At 39.4% G+C, this 24,300-nt stretch overlaps 1 protein-coding gene and 1 long non-coding RNA gene across 2 annotated transcripts in view; one reads left to right on the forward strand and one right to left on the reverse strand.

Annotated features, from left to right (window-relative positions):
* SLC35F4 (solute carrier family 35 member F4) overlaps window positions 1–24,300 on the reverse strand; it is a 225,998-nt gene that overhangs the window by 184,241 nt on the left and 17,457 nt on the right. The gene's annotated exons all lie outside the window — the stretch shown is intronic.
* On the forward strand, window positions 293–5,465 carry LOC119872864. Its single transcript, XR_005363311.1, has 3 exons — window positions 293–497; window positions 4,926–5,094; window positions 5,348–5,465. It is a non-coding gene; the product is annotated as an uncharacterized LOC119872864 (long non-coding RNA).

The following is a 24,300-nucleotide window of genomic DNA, read 5'->3' on the forward strand; positions in this document are numbered from 1 at the left end:
CAAGAAACACATTTCTTACAGGGCTTCTTAGAAGACTTCCAATATGCACCAAATATGAGGGTTACGACCTAGTTTCCTGTTCCACCATGGAAAACCTAAAAGATACCGCTAGGAAAACCTGCAGTCTAGCATGAGAAAGATTAAAAGCTTGAGTTGAGTGACTCAAAACTCATTTAAGAAGCCAATAAATTCAAACCTCATTTATCAAAGGAGTGCTGCTTGTTGGCTCTGCTCGGACCTCATTCACCACCTTCTTCAACAGGAAAACAGCACCTGCCAGCCACACCTTATAAAACAGCAAGAGCGCCCAGCAGGAAAGGGGCTGTCAGAACATGAGTTCCCCCAAGCAGACAGCGGCCGGTGCTGTTGTAAGCCAGGCGTCCCACACTCCTGCTGGCCCTTCTGTGTAACTCTGAAACTGAACATCCAGGGCTGCTCTGTCAGAGACTCATCCCACGCTGAAGACACTGCTCCTTTGTGCACAAACGACCCGGGCGGTGAGTGCAGTAGCGCTGGTGTAGACAGCATCAGCCACTTACTCTGGGTGCCGGGGACACAAAACACATGGCTGCTCTCTCACTGCTGGTGGGAAGTGGCACACACGTTCTGTCCGAATTTCTCATCCTCCCTCCCAACTGTGATCCCCCCACTGTGTTCCAGTTTTCGTTAGTACACCAATGCTCCACACCAATCACTCAGGCTGCAGCAGGGACATTTTCAACTTCTCCCATTCCTCTCCTTACTTCTCTCTTTTTTTAAATTAAAAATTGTATGTACTTAAGGTGTACAATATGGTGATTTAATATATATACACATAGTGAAATGATTACCTGGTCAGGTATTTAATGTATCATCTCCTCACATACCTCTTCCCTGTGTGGTGAAAGCGCCTGAAATCTACTCTCTTGGCAAATTTCCAGTATTCGGTACAATATTATAACTGCAGTCATCATGCTGTGTGTTACATCTCTAGATTTATTCTCCAATATAACTGCAACTCTGTACCCTTTGACCAACATCTCCCCATTCCTCAGACTTCCTTGCTCCTGGACACCCCCATTCTGCTCTCTGCTTTTCTGTTTTTAACTTTTTCTTAGACTCCACTTATAAGTGAGATTATGAAGTTGTTTTCTTTCTGTGTTTGGTTTATTTCACTTAGCATAATGTCCTCCAGTTTTGTCCATGTAGTTGCGAATGGCAGGATTTCTCTTTTTTTTTTTTTAAGACTAAGTAACATTCTATTTTATATATATATATATATGATAAATGTATATATCATAATTCCTTAATCCATTCATTCATCAACAGACACTCAGGTTGTTTTCCTATCTTGATTACCGTGAATAATGCTGTAATAAAAGTGAAAGTACAGTTATCTCTTCAAGGTACTGATTTAATTTCCTATGGGTACTGACCCAAAAAACGGATTGCTGGATCCAATGGTAGTTTTTTGTTTGTTTTTAATTTTTTGAGGAACCTCCAAATTGTTTTCCATAATGGGTATACCAATTTATATTCCCAACAGTGTCTGGGGATGCCTTTTCTCCACATCCTCACCAACTTCGTTTTTCTTTTTTTTTTTTAAGATTTTATTTATTTATTCATGAGAGACAGAGAGCGGGAGGCAGAAGGAGAGGCAGGCTCCCCACAGAGCAGGCAGCCTGATGCGGAACTTGATTCCAGGACCCTGGGATCACAACCCAAGCCAAAGGCAGACCCTCAATCGAACAAGCCACCCAAGGTGCCCCACCAACTTCTTTTTTGATAATAACCATCTTAACAGATGTGAGGTGATATCTCTTGTGGTTTTGGTGTGCATTTCCCCAATGATGAGTGACATTATGTTTTCATATACCTGTTGGCCATTTGCATGTCTTCTTTGGAAAAATATCTAATCAGGTCCTTCTCAGTTTTTAGTCAGGTGGGTTTTTTTTGCTACTGAGCTGTATGAATTCCTTGTATATTTTGGATATTAACCCCTTATTAGATGTATAATTTGCAAATATCTTCTTTCAGTTCATAGGTTGCAATTCCATTCTGTTGACGGTTTCCTTTGTTAAGCAGAAGCCCTTTTAATTTGATGTACCCCTACTTGCTTATTTTTTGCTTTTCTTGCCTGAGCTTCTGATGTCATATCCCAAAAGTCATTGCCAGCGCCAATGTCAAGGAACTTTTTCTCTATATTTTCTTCTAGGAGTTTTAATGTTTCAAATCTTATGTTTAAGTCTTTAATTGATTTTGAATTGATTTTGAATTGATTTCTGTGTAGGATGTAAGGATTCAATTTCATTCTTTTGCATGGGGTTATCCAATGTCCCCAGCATCATTTATTGAAGGGACTATCCTTTCCCCTTTGTGTCTTTTTAGCATCCTTGTTGAAAATACTTGACTGTATATGTTTTGGTTTATTTCTGGGCTCCCTATTCTGTTCCATTGGTCTATGTGTCCATTTTTATGCCAGTACCATATTATTTTGATTAATATAGCTACAAAGCTATGGGATTCAGAATCAGGAAGTGTGATGCCTCCAACTCTGTTCTACTTTTTCAAGATTGCTTTGGCTATTTGGAGTCTTTTGTGGTTCCATACAAATTTTAGAATTGCTTTTTCTATATCTGTTAAAAATGCCATTGGAATTTTGATAGGGATTGCATTGAACCTGTATTTCACTTGGGGTACTATGGACATTTTAACAATGCCAATTCTGATCCACAAACACAAGATATCTTTCCATTTATTTGTGTCATATTCACTTCTTTCATCCATGTTTCTTAGTTTTCAGCATATAGATCTTTCACCTCTTTGGTTAAATTTATTTCTAAAAATTTTATTATTTTTGATGCTGTCATAAATGGAATTATTCTCTTGATTTCCTTTTCAAATAGATCATAGTTGGTGTAAAAAAACCCAACTGGTTTTGGAAGATTTTATTTATTTATTTGAGAAAGAGAGCATGAGTGGGGGGCAGTAGGGGCAGAGAGACAGGGAGAAGCAGGCTCCCCCAGGATACTGGGATCATGACCTCACCTGACCCAAAAGCCTAACTTGGGGCTCGACATGGGGCTTGATGGGGGGCTTGATGGGGGGGCTTGATCCCAGGACACTGAGATCATGACCTGAGCAGACCTTTAACCAATGGAGCCACCCTGGCACCCCAATTTTTGTTTGATTATTTTATATCCTTTCCTGAATATGTTTATTAGTTACAACAATATTTTTGTGGAGTGGAGTCTTCAAGATTTCTACATATAGAATCATGTTCTCTTCTGCAAAAAGAAATAATTTTAGTTCTTCCTTTCTAATACAGATGCCTTTTATTTGTTTTTCTTGTCTAATTGATCTTGCTAGTACTTCCATTACTTTGTTGAATAGAAGTGGTAAAAGTGGGCATCTTTTCCTTGCACCAGATCTTAGAGGAAGTATTTTCAGTTTTTTCCCCATTGATTATGATGTTATTGGGGGGTTTTCTTAAGTGGCCTTTATTGTGTTGAGAGAATTTCTTTTTACACCTACTTTGTTGAGAGTTTTTATTTTGAATGGATGTTGAACTTTGTCAAAGGTATTTGTGCATCTATTGAGATGATCATGTGCTTTACATCTTTCATCCTCTTAATGTGGTGTATCACCTTGATTTGATTGAGTTATGTATATTAAATTAAACTTGTATTCCAGGGATAAATCCCACTTACTTATGACATATAATCTTTTTGATATATTGTTGGATTTGGTTTGCTAGTCTTTGGTTGAGTATTTTTGCATCTATGTTTATCAGAGATATTAGCCTGTAGTTTTCTTGAGGTGTCTTTTTCTGGGTTTGGTATCCAGGTGGTACTGGTCCCATTAAATGAATTTGAAAGTAGTCCTTCTACTTCTATTTTTTTGAAGAGTCTAAGAAAAATTAATATCAGTTCTTTTAAAAATATTTGATAGAATTCAGCCATGAGGCCATTTAGTCCTGGACTTTTCTTTTGTTGGTAGGGAAAGGTTTATTACTTCAATCTCTTTATTTGTTATTGGTCTGTTCGGTCTTTCTATTTCTTCTTGATTCAGTCTTGGCAGTTTGTACGTTTCTGGGAATTTGTCCATTTCTTGTAGGTTATCCAATTTGTTCACATGTAACTGTTTGTAACAGTCCCTTAGGACCCTTTTTGTTTCTGAGGCATCTGTTGTAATGGCTCTTCTTTCATTTCTGATTTTTGCTGAGTCTTCTCTCTTTTTTTTTTTTCTTAGTCTAGTTAAGAGTTTATTGATTTTATTTATTTATTCAAAAAACAAATTCTGGTCTTTGTACTTACAAATGCCAAGTTCTGCTACTCTTCTTCCACAATATCTCTAGTATCTTTTCCTCCTTTCATTTACTCTATTAACAACCCTATTCATTTCCTCTCATCCAAATGAGTAATTGCTGAAGAATGAATCTCCCCATCTCCAGTCTCCCCTTCCCTCCAACACATTTGAACTTTTAGAAGCACATCTCTAACTGGACCATCCCTGTGTTCAAATATATTTGTGACTCCCATTACCTTTATAGTAAAATACAAATTCCTTAGCTTGACATTCAAGATCCAGATGATCTATCCTCAAACTATTTTGTCTACCTTTTCTCCCATTGCTTGGCTATATTCCCATTTCTGGAAGCCATGCTTGATAGGACAGATAGCAATAACCTAATTATATATCTAAAAGTATTACAACATACAAAATACAACTGTCTTCTCAATACGCAGTCTTCCCAAATGGCCCCAATGATTCCAGCCTCCTGCCCTAGTGTCATCCTCTCCCCTCTGAGTATGGGCTGGACCTAGTAACTTGCTTCTAATAAAAGAATACAGAAAATTTATGGAGTTCACTTTCAATATTGGGTTATAAAAGACTGTGACCTCCAACTTTTTCTCTTGCCTTCTCTCTTGCTTGGTCTGGTGAAGCTAGCAGCCATGTTGCAAGATGCTCTATGAAGAAGCCCATGCAGCAAGAGACCAAAGGAAGACTCTGGCCAAGAACTCATGAGGACCTGAAGCTTCAGTCTATAGTGTTCTAGGAAATGATCCTGCCAACAAACATGCAGATAAGCTTGGAAGGAAATCCTTGCCAGGGGTAAGCCTTGAGATGACTGTAACCTTGTGAGAGACCCATGACAAGAAAATTTAGCTAAGTCTCACCTGCATTTCTGACCCACAGAAACTGTGAGATAGTAAATGCTGTTTTCTTAAGCTCCTAAGGTTTGGGATAATTATTACATAGCCATATATAAATAATATGGTACCTGTGCTGAGCACATAATGTGTTTGAAAAAAATCAGATGTTATAATAAATAACATTTCTCCCCATTTCTAATTTCCTTTGAAAGCTAAAGATCAAAAGAATATTCATTCATATGACAAAGATTTGCTGAAAGAGTCCTATGTGCAGGGCATTCAACAAGGTATTAGAGGAAGATAAAAAGCTGAAGAAGTCAGGACACTTGCTCTCAATGCATTTACAGTGTAAGTAGAGAAGGGATATTAGAATGAAAACCACTGAATAAAAAGATTTAAAAGGGGGAAGTGGGTATAGGAAACACACTGAGGACCACTGGAGGGGAGTGAATGGGGAGGACAGGGTAACTGGGTGATGGACAATAAGGGCACATGATGTAATGAGCACTGAGCGTTATGTAAGACTGGTGAATCACTGCCCTCTACCTCTGAAACCAATAATACATTGTGTTTTAATTAATTGAATTTAAATAAAAAAAATTTTTAAAGGGGGAAGTGAGAGAATGCTGAAGGTATTTACAGTGTATCGGGGCCATGAGAAAAAAAGACACATTAAGTACGTAGCAAATGAGGGGGGCAAGTCAAAGGAAAGGTGTCAGTAAAGCCCTGTGGGAATGAAAAGGAGGAAGGATAACTCATGCAGGATAGTAAGGAAAGGCTTCTTGATGGAAGTGCATTTGACACAAACCTTGATTATCAGGGGAAATCTTGATATAAAAAGTTGGGGGAAAGCCATGATGAGGGGAAAAGCGGTTTAAGCAAAGCAAGGAAGTCAGAACATATACAGAGAAAGTAAGTAGTGAAATTCAAACCAAATATATCCCCAACTCAACTTTTCCTTAACTGGATACCCAAAGTTCCAACAATCATCTAACACCACTTGCAATGAATGAGGGAAAGTATGGAACAGGGAAACCATTTCTATGGCTACTCCCAAGGCCTTGGAGGGGACCCACACAAATGAAGTGTCCTGAAGCTCCAGCTCCATGGTGTGTCTGTCTCTGGTAACAGTCAAGAGAGTCTCTCATATTTTTTCCTCTGAGTCCAGGTTTATAAGTAGGTGAACAGGGCAAGCCATGGATCTTGTCATCAAATCAATTTCTCTGTGTGTAGAGAGATTAGTGACGTTTCTCCTACTCAGATAATGTGTATGGATCTAATAATAAAGCAGGTTTGTAGAATAGGTATTATGTTTGATATTGCTCAGAATTGCTGTGAGGATAAAATGAGAGGATTTATTAGAAAACCTTTGGCAAACTCTAATACACCTAACACAATGTAAGTTATATGAAAAATAATGAATTCTGGTACAGGAAGCTGTTAATTGGAGATGTTCTGTGCTTGTGAAAGGTCACACTGTGCCTATCAGAGCTGGGGCTCCAACCCAGGACCCATACTACTAGGGACGCCCGTTTCATGGTTAGCCAGAACACAGGGTCCAGGCTCAAAGCTCAGCCTGGTCACTTACAAACTATAGCTTGGACAAGTTGTTTAGTTTCTCTGAGCCTCAGTGTCCTCATCCATAAAATAGGAGTTATCAAATGTGCATTGTTGAGAGGTTTAAAATATATAATGTCTGTAAATGCTCAGCACAGCTTGGTACACAGCAGTCACTCAATAAATGGAAGTTATTATGACTGTTACCATTTGGTACCATTTTCACTGAACCAGACAGTACTCAATTCTAGTAGTTCACTGATCGTGATTTCCGGTTCCAAGCAGTATCAAAAATAGACAGAACCTGTCTTCAACATCTTACCACTCCCCTTTCCAAGGGCTTCTTCTCCAGATTTCCCTTCCTGAGCTGAAACCTCATGTTCAAGTAAGGCTCAGGGGACTATCGCAAGCACCTTGTGCTTCTCCACCTCAGTTTCAACTGTGTCTCCTTCCTTCTGGACCCTGAACTCTGCTTTCCAAAGTAACAGCTAATTAGCTGACATACTAATCTACTAAGGGACTGAATGCTAAAATTGTTCAGTGCATTACTTTCCCCACCCGACCTGAGATATCTTCATCCTACCTAGGGGAGACCCCTAGGTGTAACAAGCTGTGTGTAAACCATACAGATGGCCCTGCCTCTAATATATCCATCTTTGTAACTCCATGTTTGAAAGACTCAAGGACACAAAACACTAAAAGACTGGATCAGGTTCTGCCTAAGTTTGAGGGAAAATGAGCAGTGAAATCAATTTCCCATAGCCTGGTCTCAAAGAATATTTTAAAAACTCATGCTTGCAAGAAAAAAAAAAGATTGAGAAAAAAAAGATTTCTAAAAGAGATTCAAAAATAAAACCAACACATTAGGTAGATGTGAGGACAGACCAAATTTCCCTCTTTAAAAATAAGCAAGAAAAATGCAATATATAACCAGGTCCATCTGGCAAGAAGAGAAAGAAGGTTAGGAAAGGCAGCCACCCAAGATGTACCCTTCAGGATGTGAATACAACATCAGCAGGCTTAGAGCCCTGTCCCTGCTCCTGAGATAGGACTCCATCACTCCGGTCCTTAGTTTTGTTACCGAAGAAGCATACCCAATAGCATCATGATCATGCCACTCTTTAAAAATATCTATTGTTTTTCTGAAGGCGTCAGGTTAAAAAACATACTTTCTCATTTATAGTAATGTAGAAAACTAATATTTAAAGGAAGGTGTATGTGTGGAATATAGAAAATAACAAAAAGAAACATCAGTCATCCATAATCTCTCTGCCAAAGGATAATTACTGAAGATTTTTCAATATGCAGTTTTTCTTTCTGACTTCTTCTCTAAAGATAGATAGATACATAGATATGGACATATGTATGTATATATATATATACACACACACATACATATAAACAGGATGAAACAGTTGAGCTCATCTTGTGTATAAAATTCTGTAATGTGATTTTTTATCATGTTATATAATATTATTTATAAACTTAATGACTGCATGGTACACTATATAAAGGTACTTTAATTTGTGAAATAGTTTCCACACTGTTCAACACTTAGTTATTATAGTTTCATCAATGAATATAAATAACAATACTGGGGGTTATTTGTGCACATATCATTCCAGCTCCAATTATTTCCTTTGGATAGATGGCCAGAAGTAGAATTACTGGGTTGACAAGTTAAGTATTTTGAAGGCTCTTACTATAAACTGCCAAGTTTCTTTCCATCAAGTTTATAGCAATTTATCATCCCAGCAGAAAATACAAAATGTGCATCTTGTCATCTACCCCACCATGCAACGACTATTATTTTTAAAAGACAAAAATCGAGGAAGATGTATTTTTGAATCAAGGAAATTTGTGGCCACTCTGCCAAATCACTTCAGTAGCCATTTCCCCTGAAATCCAGAAATGAATATTATAAGAACACCGAGTGCAATGAACAGAGTACTGATGTTGCAAAGAGGTTCTTAAGTGAACTCTTCAGTGAATCAGTCAGGATCCCAGCAGGAACCAGACTGTGCTCTAGAATGGGCAGTTGACCAGCATTTAATAGGTGGTTGTGTGAAAAGAGTGGGATGGAGTCAAGACTGGCAGAAGGGCCGTGGGAGAGCCTGCAGGAGCTGCCACCACCTTAGGCCTAAAGGGGAGGAGGAAGGAACAGGACCAGTTGCTAGAGAGAGCAGGGGATGCTCAAAGGTAGACGCAGGTCCACAGGTGGGAGCCAAGAGAAGGACCCCCTGATTTTGCTCTCTTTCAGCCTTCATACCAGTGTCTTCTAGCTCAATACCGTAGGGCAGAACAAGGGACCCGTGTTGCTATGGACTCAATGTGCCCCTCCCCCCCAATTCTACATGTTGAAACCCTAACTTCAGTAAGATGGTATTAGGAGGTACTTAGGTTGATACAAGGTCATGAGGATGGAGCCCTCTAGCTGATATATTAGTGCCCTTATAAGAAGAGGAAGAGACCAGAGGCCCCCCGCCCCCCTCCAATGTGAAGATAAGAGCAAGAAGGCAGCCTTCTGCAAGCCAGGAAGAACCCTAGCCAGAAACAGAGTCAGCAGGCATCCTGATCTAGGACTACCCACCCTCCAGAACTGTGAGAAATAAGTATCTATGGTATTTTGTTATAGCAGCCCAAGCAGGCAAAGATACTGGTAAATACAATCATACAGCTCAGCTGCCCAGGTCACAGAGTAGGGTGAAAAGACAGACAGTGGAACTTGGGGGGCAAGTGGAACCACCTAGGGCAGACAGCCAGTAGGAGACAAGCAGGGTGTGCAGTCTGGCTCCAGTCTCTGCTTCACAAACCACTCCAGTAAATAATTCATCTAGCGTCACTGTTTGCTGTGGAATTCTCAAGCAGCAAGTGGGTATATTACAATGTAATCATTTCCCTTTGCCTCAGTAATTTAAAGAGTGAAAATTTTGAAGCTTTTTTCTTCTCAAGAGACCAGAATATATTTGTGGGTCCAAAGGCATCTTTGCAAAACAGAAGAAACATTTCCTTTATCTTTGTATCAACCAAGCAAAGGAATGCCTTCTAATAAGCAATTGAGTAAAAACAACAACAAAAAAAACCTACTGTGATTGAATTTATTTTTCCAGAGAAATGCAGGAAATAATCATGAATGCTTCATTAAAACTCTTCCTAATCATAAATGTATATCCGTGTCCTAACAAGTACATCTTTTTAGCACTGCAACTCTCCAAGCCAGCAAACAACTCTGTAAAATTATCTCTAATCCCTCACAAATGACTCTGGGGTCCCACTGAGGCTATAACACACATTATTTAGTAAATCCATGAATCTACAAACCAGGAGACATGGAAAACCATAGCAACCAGAGACAGGACTAGGGAGGTGGCCAGTGTTTAAAGGACAGCATGAGGAGGGACAGGCAGCCTTCCTGAGCTCGGAAGCCCACTCACTTCCTGCTTGACTTGACCTTGCTTTCATCACTCCTCCCACCCTGCAGACCTGGTGCAGGAACTTATAGCTGAATGGGCTCATGAGTCTAACTGGTCTCATCTTCTGCTTGCAGACAAATTGTTATCATTTTATATGAGGAAAATGAGATCCAGAGACTTTGAGTGACTTGTCCAAGGTCACAAAACTAACACATGGAAGGAGAAACACTAGACCTCAAGCCCTGATTCTAGCCCAAAGCCTAAAAGCTAACTTGGTAAATCAACTCTAATTTCTGCACAGTCCAGTTCTTTAAATGGAATGAGGGAAAAGGGAACTCAAATTCTACCTACATCTCTGAGAGCAATAACAAACTGTTATGGCCACTGAAAGTAGCATACTGAACCTGGAATTAATCTACAGAATTGCACTCACTGATAAAGAAATTTCACATTTCATAGCAAATTTCCCCTTCAGAAAATATCATGAATAATATCAGATGCTGGCTTCTGCCAGCAAAGCCAACGCATACCTAATGCATTTTGATTCTAAGTCCTCATAATTGTTGGAGGCTTTATTCATTTAGTTAATGATAAACATTTTAAGAACATGAGAGCAGGTGTCTATTGAACAATACTAAATATGGAGGGAAAAAAAACACATATGCTTAAAGAAGTATAAACAGTAAAGTTCTCTGCTTAGAGCTCATAGAAGAGGTAATACCTATAGAAAGCTTAGAGCCGGGGGATCCCTGGGTGGCTCAGCGGTTTAGCACCTGCCTTCGGCCCAGGGCGTGATCCCGGAGTCCTGGGATGGAGTCCCACATCGGGCTCCCTGCATGGAGCCTGCTTCTCCCTCTGCCTGTGTCTCTGCCTCTCTCTCTCTCTCTCTCTCTCTCTCGCTCTCTCTCTCTTTCTGTCTCTATGTGTGTGTCTCATGAATAAATAAATAAAAATCTTTAAAAAAAAAAAAAAAGAAAGAGAAGAAAAGAAAGCCTAGAGCCACCTTGTCGCCACCAGCAGCTGCAGCAGACAATCTCAGGACAACACGACTGGGGACACAGAATTCTCATCTTCTCTCACGGTCTTTCCTGAGCTTACCTCAACCCTATCCCTAGCTCTGCATGTTCTGGAATAGTAAATGGTGTTTGTTGCGGACCATCTCTGCTAAGCAAGTCCGGTTTTCTCATTCTTTTGTACATATCAGTTCTGATTTCCCAGGCTTTGCACCTCTGGAGGATCTGAGTCAGTGCTCTGGGATGGAGCCCAGGCATCTGTGTGCTGCGAAAGCTCCCCAGGTGATCCTGATGAATCGAAACACAGGTGCCTGGGCTGTGTCCCAGAACAACTGACTCAGGATCTCCGAGGTTTAAGACCTCGGAGATCTATACTGTGAAAAAGCTCCCCTAAGTTGATTCTCATACATACCAAAAAAAGAGAAATGCTCTCTTCAACTGACAGGCACAGATCTAGCCACACCACCACAGGACATCTTGGAGCAACAACCTATGTTAAACAAATATTCAAATACAGACAGACTCCAGCCCTGCCCATAGCTAACCTCTGGCTTTCCAACTTGGATAAATGCTACATTCGTTCTTTAGGGCAGCTGTTGAGTGTATTTAAGTACACCATGGAGATTGTATGCACAACTCTGATGCATCTCTTATTATTTTTTCATATATTCACAAATCATCTTTATGAATGCTAGCTTCCCATCGAATAATAAAAATGCACATTAAACAAGAACACAAACCAAACAGCCTCAATTTGAAGTGTTTAATTTTATTCTAAGAATCTTTTTGTTATTTTCATACGTCAAATCTGAATCTATTCACAAAATCATATGCTGAATTAAGTGAAACATAAAAGAAAAAGTTTATAAGTTAAAATAACATCAGAAGCAGGCTCTAAATTTAATCTAAGACAAGAGCAATCAGGCATTGTGGGAAACATTTTACCAGAGTACAAGTCACCAGCCATGATTATCTTCAAACTTCAGAGTACAAGATGACAACACCAAAAGGACAGAGTTGGTAATGATTTTGAATAAGTGGCTCCTGAAAAGTAAAATCTCTTTCAAACAAAACAAACTACTGCAAGAATTTTGCACTTCACTGAATAACTGCAGCACATCAGTGTATTCACTTTTTCTCTCTTTTTTTTCCTCTACAGATTCATTCCCTCTGCTTTGTGTCAGCCCTAACAGTGAGCTACAAAAATGTCAGAAATTATCAAGTGTAAATAGTGTCAGATCCTGTGCTCACAAGGAGGTCCAAAGTGGTAATCATGTATTTCTCAGTTTTAAAAAGACAGAAAAATATGCTTCTTGCCTACAAAGTAAAATGATGACAATTGCAAAAACATCTTAGTAGAGCTGATCCCTGGTCTCTCCTACCAATGAAGGAGGGGGGCGGTGGTGGAAGACAAAACACGGGTGTTAGAGCTGACAGTGGCATAACTAAGACTTCATGCTATTAATGGAAAGTCCAAGAACAATGGAAAAGCAACATCATATTTACTCCAACTAAAATTAGATCAAATCCTTCTCGTCCAGCATGTCAATACTGTGAGTTACCTCTCAAAGCACCAAAATAGAATGGTTGAAGCGTTAACAGACCAATACAAAAGCTGCTTTTTGCTGCAGAAATGTAAAAACCACCACTGTTATTCACCACCCCTGTGAGGGAGATGAGGTGACCCACCTCATCTCCCTCAGATGCTGCAATCATATTGTTCCTCAATAAAGATCAAGTTATTTAAAAAGCCACAAAGTCCAGATAAGTCTCATCGGATGTCTCCAGTTAGCTCCTGCAGGTTATAAGCCACGGGGAAGCCATGGTACCTGCAGCTACCTCTCAACAATCTAAAGGCAGGTAAAGAAATAGATGGGGAATATAATTAGAATTCAGTAATAATGGAAATGTTTACATAAACTGATAATTTTTTTCTAAGCCTTTCTTAACACCCTTAAAAAGCAGCAAATGACTGATTTGCATTTCACACCCTCTCCCTAATACTCAAAATATGACTGACAGGAAAGTGACAAGGGAATGCAAAGATCCTCTATTTCTGCCACGTAATTATCTCTTGACTACTCAAGAGTTGGCTGGTGAGAAATGGACCCTGCCCAGTTTCTGTTGCTATAGACATCCTGGAATCCAGGAGGACGCCCCCCTCCCAAACTCAACATGCCAACACCTCATTTACCAATGACCCCTCCAAGGATTCCCCCCCCACCCTCGCAGCCTCCCTAGTAACCACCATCATCATTCTACCATTGAAACCTTGGAGTTATCTCTGGCTTTTTCTTATTATGGTATCAAGTCATGGCTCTTCCCAAGTGACTTCAGTTCTTCCTCCTGGGCCTCTCGAAATGATCCTTTCTTTTTACTTCCATTGTTTGGGCTGAGAGTTAAGGAACGAGCAGGAATTTTCCAAGCAAATCTGTTTGGAAGGCATTCTGAGAAACAGAACAGTCTGCACCAAGACATAGGTGTGTGAAAGCACAGCACAGTAGGGAACACCAGGCGATCTGACATGGCTGCAACCTGAGTGGCAAGAAAGGGGGTGAGAAAGAGCTCTAACATGAAAGACCTTTGATCCCCCAAGGTGAGGCCTGAACTTTTGCTAGGAAGCCAGTATTTTGTATACTTGAGTAAAAATTTGACTAAAGCCTTTTCTACATACCACCTATATTATTTGCTTTTTCTGTAAATTGGTTTTTCTATATTAATCCATTTATTTAACATTAAAATTTTCTTTTCACTTTAAAATTTTTATTATGGAAATTTTCAGATGTACATAAAAGTCGAGATAATAGTAAAATAAACCTACCTGTACCTAGCATACAAATATCAATCAACGTTTAATCTTGTTTCCTCTATTTACCCCTTATCATACCACCTCTGCTAGCCACACACAGCTGAATTACCTTGTCTGTGATAAACAGGTCACAGGTACCGTATCATTTCATATATATGTGTATATATATATAATATATATATGACTTTGTAAGTTTTTTAGATGATTTATTTATTTATTTTTGAGAGACAGAGCATATACGTGAGCGCATACAAGTAGGAGGAGGGGTAGAGGGAGAAGCCGACTCCCCACTAAGCAGGTAGCCCAACCTGGGGCTCGATCCCAGGACCTGAGATCATGACCTGAGCCAAAGACAGACACTTATCCAAGAGCCACACAGGTGCCCATATATAAGACTTTGTAAAACATAACCGCAATACTATAATCACACCCAAGAAAGTTAAATATCCTAAATATCATCTAATGTCTAGGACATTAAAATTTGACATCACAGCCATATATGAAAAACTGAAATCACTTGCTATCAGTTGTTAGAAGAAAATAATATCAAAATTATGGCATCATATGCTTGTGTTTGAAATCTTAGCTTGAGGCATGTTCTCCTTATTAAAAATGGAGACAGTGGTAGGGCCCCAGTTTCCTTTGACCAATAACCCCCCCAAGGACTTCCCCCTCATGAAGGGACCCCCATCAATAGAAGGGGGTTACAAAGGAGGAAGGGACAGCATCTTACTGTGTCCTACAATTCACTGAGTCACCCCAATACTTCTTGAAAGCTTGAGAGAAGATTTTCTTAGTACTCTAGTAGAGGAACACACAAACTCACTCACATGCCCTTGACCAAAGAATAAACCTCCTGTATTTTCTCTGACTGATCTCACAGCTTCAAGGGAAGGTAGAGGAAAGAAACACTATCTAGTCAATCAGGTCAGCCAGATCAAACCTAGCAGTCAATGAGATGACAGATGTCTCAGCTCGATGGCCCTCTTGTCTCACTCCATCATTTCTTGAACCTTCGTTGTCACCCAGGCTAACCTCAATCTCTCCAAAGCCAATCTTACCCCAGAAGGGGCTTTAGTGCCAGGCCCAGATCATCTTTCCTCATGAGAATGCTCCCCTGTGACTAAATCACCAAACCTTCAAGAAATGCCAAAATGTGACATTTTCCAGAATATTTCTCACCCCCACCCCCACACACATATATTCAAATATCTTCCGTGGCTCCCCTTTCACACAGAGAAAAGTTCATATCTTTGCTGTACTATTCAAGGATCTCCTAGATCTGGCTCTCACTAATCTCTCCAACTTTATTCTTTCAGAGTCCTCTGCTTTACGTTACCTGATTTAGTCTTTTTTTTTTTTTTTCTGATTTAGTCTTTTACCCAAGCATGCCCAGGCACAAAAATCATTTAAGTCAACCTGACATAGTTTAATACTACCCAACATCCTGATCATTTCACTCATTATTTTGCCCCACCTTTCCAAGGTAAAAGCCAGAGAAGTCACATCTCCAGACTCCTTAATACCGGGGTATAGGAATATGACTTAGCATCTCAGTATTGCTCTCTGGTGTAGAGATTATGTGAGCTCTCAGAATCTTTTCATAATTTCTCTTTTGACATATTAGCTAGAGTTGGTTCTGTTGTGTGCAACCCAAGACCTTTACTGATGCACTGTCCCTGTTCCTTAACTTAGCTCATTTCCTGTGCTGAAATTAAGTTTCTGTTTTCTACACACAGCCAAACTTAACCCCCTCTTTCACGTTCTACCTTGCCCAAGGTATCTTCCTTAAGTTTCCTCAAACATTCTTTCCAAATTCAGGCACTCATTGTTTGTATCACTCATTGGAAAGTTAATACATACTTTTCTATTTTATAGCTATAGTCTTTTGCCATATCCTATTTCTACAACTTGAATATGAGTCTCTGTGTTTTTACATATTCAATAGTTAACGAGTTCTTTCTATGCATAAAGTATTGTGCTTAATTCCAGTGATACCAAGAGGAGTAAGCCAAAATCTAGTCCTTGGCAACTTACAGGTCACTGGGCAATTTGGTTAATAAACCAAAGGATACAACGCAATGTTCTGTAATAGAAGTTTTATGAGTTCTGGTGGAGGAAGAACTCACTCTCCCTAGGTAGGCTCCAGGAAGGTAGAGAGGACAGAAGTGAGGCTTCCTGAGCAAGTGGGAATTCACCAGGCAGGCAAACAATGAGGGGAATGTCTTCTACTTCTTAGATTCCTGAGATTCCCCCAAACTTAATTTGTTCCCTAAACATTCTATGCGCTCAAATTCTCTTCTAGTCTGGGGCCAGCAATGCATATGTCTAAGAGTTTCAATAAAAAAACCTGATCAAAAACCAGTAAAAGAAAATGAAGGAATCAGTGAAAATGGAGTCAAACAAAATTTTTCCAAATTAATTCATCTTCTTTTATCAAACACTTGCTGTATGAAATATAGTTTAATACTGCCCCTGCCTTCAAGGTCCACTGCTTGTTTAAATGCAGTCTAGCTGAGGAACTACATATATAAAAGCAAGGAGACATATACAACAATAAAAGACTTAACAGTTCAGTCTAATAATAGAAAAAAAGACCTAAGTGCACATGATCAGGTGCCAAAATTAATGCAACCATGAGAATTTTTTTTAAAGAGTGATCGCTTCACACTGCGTGAGTCAGGGGAAACTTTATAGAGATATAAATGTATACAAAGAAGTGCTAAGTGAAAGGTATAAACACACAGGACAAGTTGAGGGATTAGTAAACAAATTAATTTCACTGAAATAGAGAATTTGAGTGGGAGAAGAGCAGGAATATAAGAACTAGGGAAAAAAAACTTTAAAAATTAACAACCCCAGGAGGTTCCCAGGTGAAATCTGAAACTGGTCCCCATACACAGAGGGCAAGGAGACTTAAAGAAAGAGGTGGTCCATTCCAGACATGTAGGTGGCACTACAAGGTCACCCAAGGAAATTTAATACCCAAGGAAACCTATATCCAAGGCTTGTCATGGTGGACCAAGATGAGTAGATGTTTGCACCTGCCTGCCGAAATCTTAGTAGTTTGTAAAGGCCTTAACTGGGTTCAGTCACTTCTACTGTACAGATGGCCTCACCAATACATTTCTATCTCAAGGCTGTGCCCTTGAAAATGGCTCTGGCTGTGGGAATGGTGGGCAAAACTTACTTTCCAGAGACAGGGGAGAGGGTGAGGAGCCTCCAGGAGCCTAGATTTAGTTTAAGGGTCAAAAGGCAATCACATTCTCTCAATGATCTCCTCTAACAAGGGGTCACTCTTTGTGGATAACATACACATGCACAAAGGACAGTGACTATTTGTTGAGTACCTACTACCCATAAAGTATACAAGTATCTGTAAGTTAATCTAAAATTTTTTAAAGATTTTATATCTTTATTCATGAGAGACAGAGAGAGAGAGAGAGGCAGAGACACAGGCAGAGGGAGAAGCAGGTTCCATGCAGGAAGCCCAATGTGGAACTTGATCCCTGGGCCCAAGGATCACACCCTGAGCCAAAGGCAAACACCCAACCGCTGAGCACCCAGGCTTCCCAAGTTAACCTAAAGTAATACTCAGATAAGAACACAGGGTCTTAGCTTAAATATTTTGTTCAAGGTCAGTCTAGAAATATCCAGATGCAAAAGACAGATGTGGCTTCTTACCTACAGGGCTTACAGCCTAACATCTTCAGAGCTCATAATCGGATGGACCAAATTCATATTCCAACTCCCAGGACCAGACTCATATCTCTCCAGTACTTCTCTATTCCCGTCCAGCACCCAACTAGGTTAAATATTAGAAAACCTTACTCCCTCTTCACCTCACACCTTTCAGTCAGCTTTTGTGTACAATAGATGGCAGGGATTCTTGACCCAGCCTGCACATCACAGTAACCTGTTGGGCTTTTAAAAAATGTACATGTCCTGGACCCAAACCCAAAGACCTGAACTAGAATCAGGCATCTGTATTTTTAAAATACTCTACAAGAGATCCTCATCACAACCAGAGTTAAGAAGTAGATAGATACTCAACAGTTGAAAACATGCCTCAAAATTTATCACCTAAGATCTAAATGAAATACTCATTGTTGCAAAAGGCAAGGTTTCACTCTTTTTGATGGCTGAGTAATATTCCATCATATATATATATTTCATCATATATCATATATATATCCATTATAGATATATAGATATATATCTCACATCTTCTCTATCCATTTATCCATCAATGGACAGACATCTGGGTTCTTTCCATATTTTGGCTATTGTGGACATTGCCATTATAAACATTGGGGCGCATGTACCCCTTTCAATCATTATTTTTGTATCCTTTGGATAAATATGACATGGAGTATATTAAGCCAAGCAAAATAAGTCAGTCAGAGAAAGACAAATACCATATGATTTCACTCATACATGGAATTTAAGAAACAAGAACATAGAGAAGGGAAGGAAAAATAAAATAAGATAAAAACAGAGAAAGGCAAACCACAAGGGACTCTTGACTATAGAGAACAAACAGGTGCTGGAGGGGAGGTGGGGGAATAGGGTAATTGGGTGATGGGCATTAAGGAAGGCACTTGGTATATTGAGCATTGGGTGTTATATGCAACTGATGAATCACTAAATCTGACCCCTGAAACTAATAATACACTATCTATGAACTAACTTGAGTATAAATTAAAATAAATGAAATCCACACATGCCCACTTTATTCTACTCTAACAAACACTCCAGATGAGTGATCTAATAATGATGCTAGTGATAATAACACTAATACCTACCTCTTATTGAGTGCCTACTCTGCCCCCTAGGCACTGTGTTACTTTTTTACTTGTATTATCTGATTTAATTCTCACAAAATCCAAAGAGGAAAAACTTTTAATATTCTTATTTCCAAAATCATAAAGCTAGACAGAAGAGCTGGATTTCACATCCAGGAGTGCATTGATCCAAAATAAATGCTCTTTTAGCCACTTCACTACACTGCTTTCCAAAACTAATGGTATTATTTATCCACCGAATATCTGATCAAGAGCCATCTATATGCCAGCTACTGTGCCCTCAGTCACATACAAAATAAATCAATACTCTCTTACTCCAAGGTAACAGTGTATTTACTCAAGCTCCAATGGATAATATTTGTCACAGGGACTATACCAAATAAGCTGAAAATAGAACAAACAACAAGCTTTGTTACCCAGTAACTTAACAAGATAAAGATTTCACTACCAGGAAATTGGGTTTTCCCGGGGAAGAAAAAAAAAGTATAGGCTATAGTTAGGGAACCACATATATTAGGTTTTGAGGAAATGGACTTTGATTCTGATTCCCACAGGTCTAGGCTTTCAAAATCTGAGTCCTGCTCACCTTCATTCATTTCCAGGAGCTGAAGGTTAACCATCAGTTTAATAACCTCATTATTGATCTCCAAAGAGAAACCCGATTCACATTAAGACCACTTGAGCATCACTTGGTATTATTTCTCAATATGCTGCTACAGAATATCCAAATGCCCTGAAAGAAGGAATGTTTTCAAAAATGCAAGTCATAAAAAAAATGCAAGTCATGTATTCCTTTCCTTCCTGTACCTCCCATTCTTTCCTGTGGTTATGTTAATCTTCTGAGAACCATGAGTGCCACTGAGAATCTAAAGAACCTTATGAAGACCTTCAGAAGCAGATATAGTCCATGTACATGTCTTTAGATTAAGAATCTCTCATCTAAATAACCATTCTGGGATCCCTGGGTGGCGCAGAGGTTTAGCGCCTGCTTTTGGCCCAGGGCGCAATCCTGGAGACCCGAGATCGAATCCCACGTCGGGCTCCCGGTGCATGGAGCCTGCTTCTCCCTCTGCCTGTGTCTCTGCTTCTCTCTCTCTCTCTCTCTCTCTCTGTGACTATCATAAATGAAAATAAAAATTAAAAAAAAAAGAACCATCAAAAACTTCTAAAAAAAAAATAAACAACCATTCTATTTTTTTCTTTTTATATTCAATGTTTTAAAATTAAATGCTCTTTCAGGCACTGAGTGTATTTGATAAGCAAGAGAAAGAAATGCTCCTCATCCCAATGGAATTCATCTACAATCTAGCAGTCTTACATATTACTAGATTTTGAAAAAGAAAATATATAACCCATATTATCAATTAACAGAAGTATATAAACCGTGAATGACTAGCTATACAAGTATGGCTAATACCTGGACAACAGTTGGAATGCAGGACAAAGCAGGAGATCAAGGGAATTAACCCCCAACTGATGGGAAATGACCCAAGAAAGTGAGAAGTTTGTGGAGGCTGGAAAATCTGGCAATAGATAGTGTAGAATAGAATAGGAGTGGGCAGGGTTCACTGGCAGATCTCCAGTCCCAAAGAAGACATGGGTCAAGGTTTAAGGCAAAGCACTAGTCTCTAGAATACAAGGCAGAAAACCAAAACAAGGATTGAGGCAGTGGGGTCTTAGAAACCCAGACCCATTCACTGACACTGGGATATGGAAGGGACTTGGTCAAGAGGAAACAGGCAAGACTCCATACTTGGAATGGGCACAAGATCAGAATGAGACTATCAAGGCACTGAACCTGGAAGCCACTGGCCTACTGCTTCTCAGTTCCATCTAGTCCTCAATCTCTCAAGAACAGAGGACTGGTGCCAGGGCCCATGCCAAAGGTAAAATCTATAGATGAGGGTCAAAGAGTTAAAACTAGCTGTGGAGATTATAAATCTACAGGGACTAGAATCCATAACAGCATTACAAGTAGTAACCATGTTTCACAAGATAGATCCCATTATCTTGAAATTTTTAGATGTGATTCTACTGAAACAGAAAGTTGGAAAGCTAGAATACAAATTCAGTTAAATACTTGGAAATGTCTGTCTACTGAATGTTAAGCATCTTGATATTTAGAAATTACATAAAGCAGCAGATATTTAGAATACCAAGTTATTGTGCTATAATCAGATTTTGGCAATAATATTGATCTATTTCTGGTTAATGTAAATTCTTCACAATAGGTAATTCTATGTACTGTAGTAGTTCCCTCATTCCTCTCTCTACAATGCTAGGATACATACTGCTTCTTCTGAGAGTGTAGGAAAAGGTAGAAAAATAACCAAGTTAAAAATGATTAACAACATAACTGATAGCTTGTCTAGGCCATCACTAAAAATTACAAAATATTTGTTTCCTTCACTTTTCATATAGATGGGTTCAGAGCAGTTCAATGGAAAAATTTTAAATTTCTTCTCTAGAAGGGCATTCTGAAACAAGGTAGAGAGTGGAGCCAGCTAAACCTGAAAGGAGCAAGATGAAAGGATCTGAAAGGAGTACTCCTTGCTGGTGTTCTGGCCATATTCTATTTGCCTCTTCACCTTGTTATGTGGTCTGGAGGCTGGGCTATGTGATCTACCACTGCAGGATCCCATGCTCCTTGAATTCCATGATGTTCAGGCAGTGGAGAGCATCCACCAGCAGAAGATGGGAAGGAGAATGACATCAAGATATGTGTACAGGCTATAGAGTCCTTCCATTCAACACTGGTGCTGTCAGGTAGCCTTCTCCACATAGGCACCCCACCTCTCCCCATGCTCCCAGACCTGTTCACTATTCACAGCCCTCTCCACCAACCCTGAGGCTCCTAATGCTTTCAGTTTCCCTACACCCTGCCCATTCCTCCTCTAATTGTCCAAAATGAGTGTGTATCTGTTGAATGCAGAATGATGATATTTATCATTCTACAACCACCCTCCAGTGGACCTGGGGTTAGAGGCAGCGGTGGGGTGGTGGATGGAGGCTATGTGACTTCTGCTGGTAATACTGTTCAAGTTACTGTGAAAATGTTCCAGTCCTGGGTGCAAGGGAAAGAAGTCTGTTATTTCTACTTTGCCAAGCATCCTGAGGGCAGAGCCAAATTTCACCCTCCTCCTGAATCAAGTCAATAGTTAAGAGATTTTGGTTTCTGCATACCATGAAGACCAAAAAATCATTACTAAGCCAACAGTAATTCCCCAAAATAGAGCTACCAAAAGAAAGATCTAAAATGTTGGAGTAGAAAGGGTTTGAAGCTCAGTTTCTCCCCATTTGAGCTTTTTCCTAATGTACTTAGAACATTTCTCTCAATTGCTCAAAAAAAAGTTAAAAACTGAATTTGTATTCTTCACTTGCCAGAATCTCAAAAGAGTTAGAATATGATATTCCTACAACGTCCTCAAAACTACAAAACAATTTCAATAGCTCCGCAGGATATTAAAACCTCCTGGTAGCTTCTCATAAATTCAGTTTTTGGTTTCCAGCAAGTAGTCAGACACTAAGTTCAACTCTTATTGAAGATAAGAGCAGGTTACCCATTAAGCATAAATACAATTGACTTAACATTTTTTTTTAAATCCACTGACCTTATTAATGCCACAGCTGAGAAACTGGGAAAGGCCTGTCTAAAGATATTCATCTAGAAATGACAGAAACAAATATGGTTTACCTCCAATGAAGGTGAATCTAATGATGCTTAAATCCCACCCAGAATGAGGCATCACTACAATCACACTTGCATTTCCAAGACCATTGATAGAAAGCTACATGAAATCTTGCAGAAGACTCAGTAATGTAAAAAACAAAGAGTGAGACTATAGACCAATAGAGTCAATATTAAAGTAGTATTGGACTCCTTTTTCTGAAAAGGACAACAGTAACACCAGTATCCACATTCCAGTGATTTAAGCTATAACTAGAGAAATATCATTAGATATTAGAACAAGCATTGACAGCTAAGATGTATAGTCAAAAATTCCACAAATACTGTTCACAGGTACCATGCAATGCACAAAGGACTCAAAACTATAGACATCTATAATTCACCACAGGAATAGGCAATGTCTTCTCCTTTCATCCCCTTAATAAGGCTTATTTCTTTTTTTAACTTGTGGATGCAAGAAATAAAGAGTCTTCAAGAGGAAAAGCTGCCTTCTGAAAGCAAGTTTTCTGCAGTGTGACCATAAAGATAGGCCTTCAAATATCCAGGTAAAATCTTGAGGGCTTAAGAAGGGGGGCGGTTAGTCTCTACTTGTTTCTCCACTGCCTTTCTCCTCTCTGTCTCTAGAAAAGGAGGAGATTCCAGATACCAGTTGAGCCTCAGTAGAAGTATCTAAATCTCCCTCTTTTCCTCTCTCTTTCTCTCTCCCTTCTTCTCTCTCTTTCCCTCTCTCTCTCATTCTCTCTCTCTCTCTCTCACACACACACACACACACACACACACACAGTATGATTCTTAAGGCCATCTTAATCATCTCTCCTCTTTCCAAAAAGAACCTTCAGGTGCAGCATCCATTTGAGGTAAAATTCAAACCTGGAGGAGAGGGAGAGGCCCTGCTTAGGTTCAGAGAGCAAACCCTTTACCAACACTGTGCATTGCAAGTTACAAGCACTCCTAAAGAGGAAGCAGAAGTGTATTATCTTCTTCCATGACTTCAGGAAGAGGTGGAAGAGCTGAGTCATGGGAAGATCTGAATTTTACCATTTTGACTTCTTGTTACTCTCTCTAGTAGAGAGTATGGCTTTGGGAGGCAGACAATTCTAGGCTCAAACTCTAGCCCTGATTCCTGGTAGCTGTACCCCGGAATGAGGTAACCTCTCTGACCTCAACTTCCTCATCTGTAGCATAGTGATAATAACACCCCCCTCACAGAAAGGCTATGAGTTTTCATGAAATCCTATATTTTATTGGCACGTAAGGTGTTAAAATGCTACACAACTGTCAGATAATCGTAGTAGTACTATTCAGAATTCATAGTCTCAATCCTTTGTTGTGCTAGAAGTTAAAGCCCTTGCTATTTCTTTCAAAGTGCTCAATTTAAATCTCAGAAACACTTCATCTTTACTCCATCTTCAAATATTACTCTGCACAAAGTCCAGCCTTACATCCAGTACAATTCACCATGGCTGTACATAGTACATATTTGGGTACAATTTTCTATTAAAAATCACACTATAACCAACTTATGTTATAGCATATGCTGAGATTCTCATTCCTGCTTTTTGTTCCTAATAAGCTTTCATGGGTCAGATGCTAGGTGTGCTGGATGTTTTACATGCACAAGCTTTACATGTGTAAAACTTTAAAGAAGATAGAATCTATAAACAAGTAAGTTAGACACCTTGCCTCCATTTTCCTTCCCTTATCAAGTAACCAAACTTGAGTTGGGAAGGATACCCAAGTCCAGAGTCAAGCATATCCTCTTCCTCCTTTCTGCTTCCTTTCTGAGAGTCAGACTTAAGTTACACATAGGAGAGCCACCGTGAAATTCTACACTCCCAGCAAATATAATGAGAATGTAACACAAGTCAAGATGAATAATA

Source organism: Canis lupus, chromosome 8 (assembly GCF_011100685.1).
Source record: "Canis lupus familiaris isolate Mischka breed German Shepherd chromosome 8, alternate assembly UU_Cfam_GSD_1.0, whole genome shotgun sequence".
NCBI lineage: Eukaryota > Metazoa > Chordata > Mammalia > Carnivora > Canidae > Canis > Canis lupus.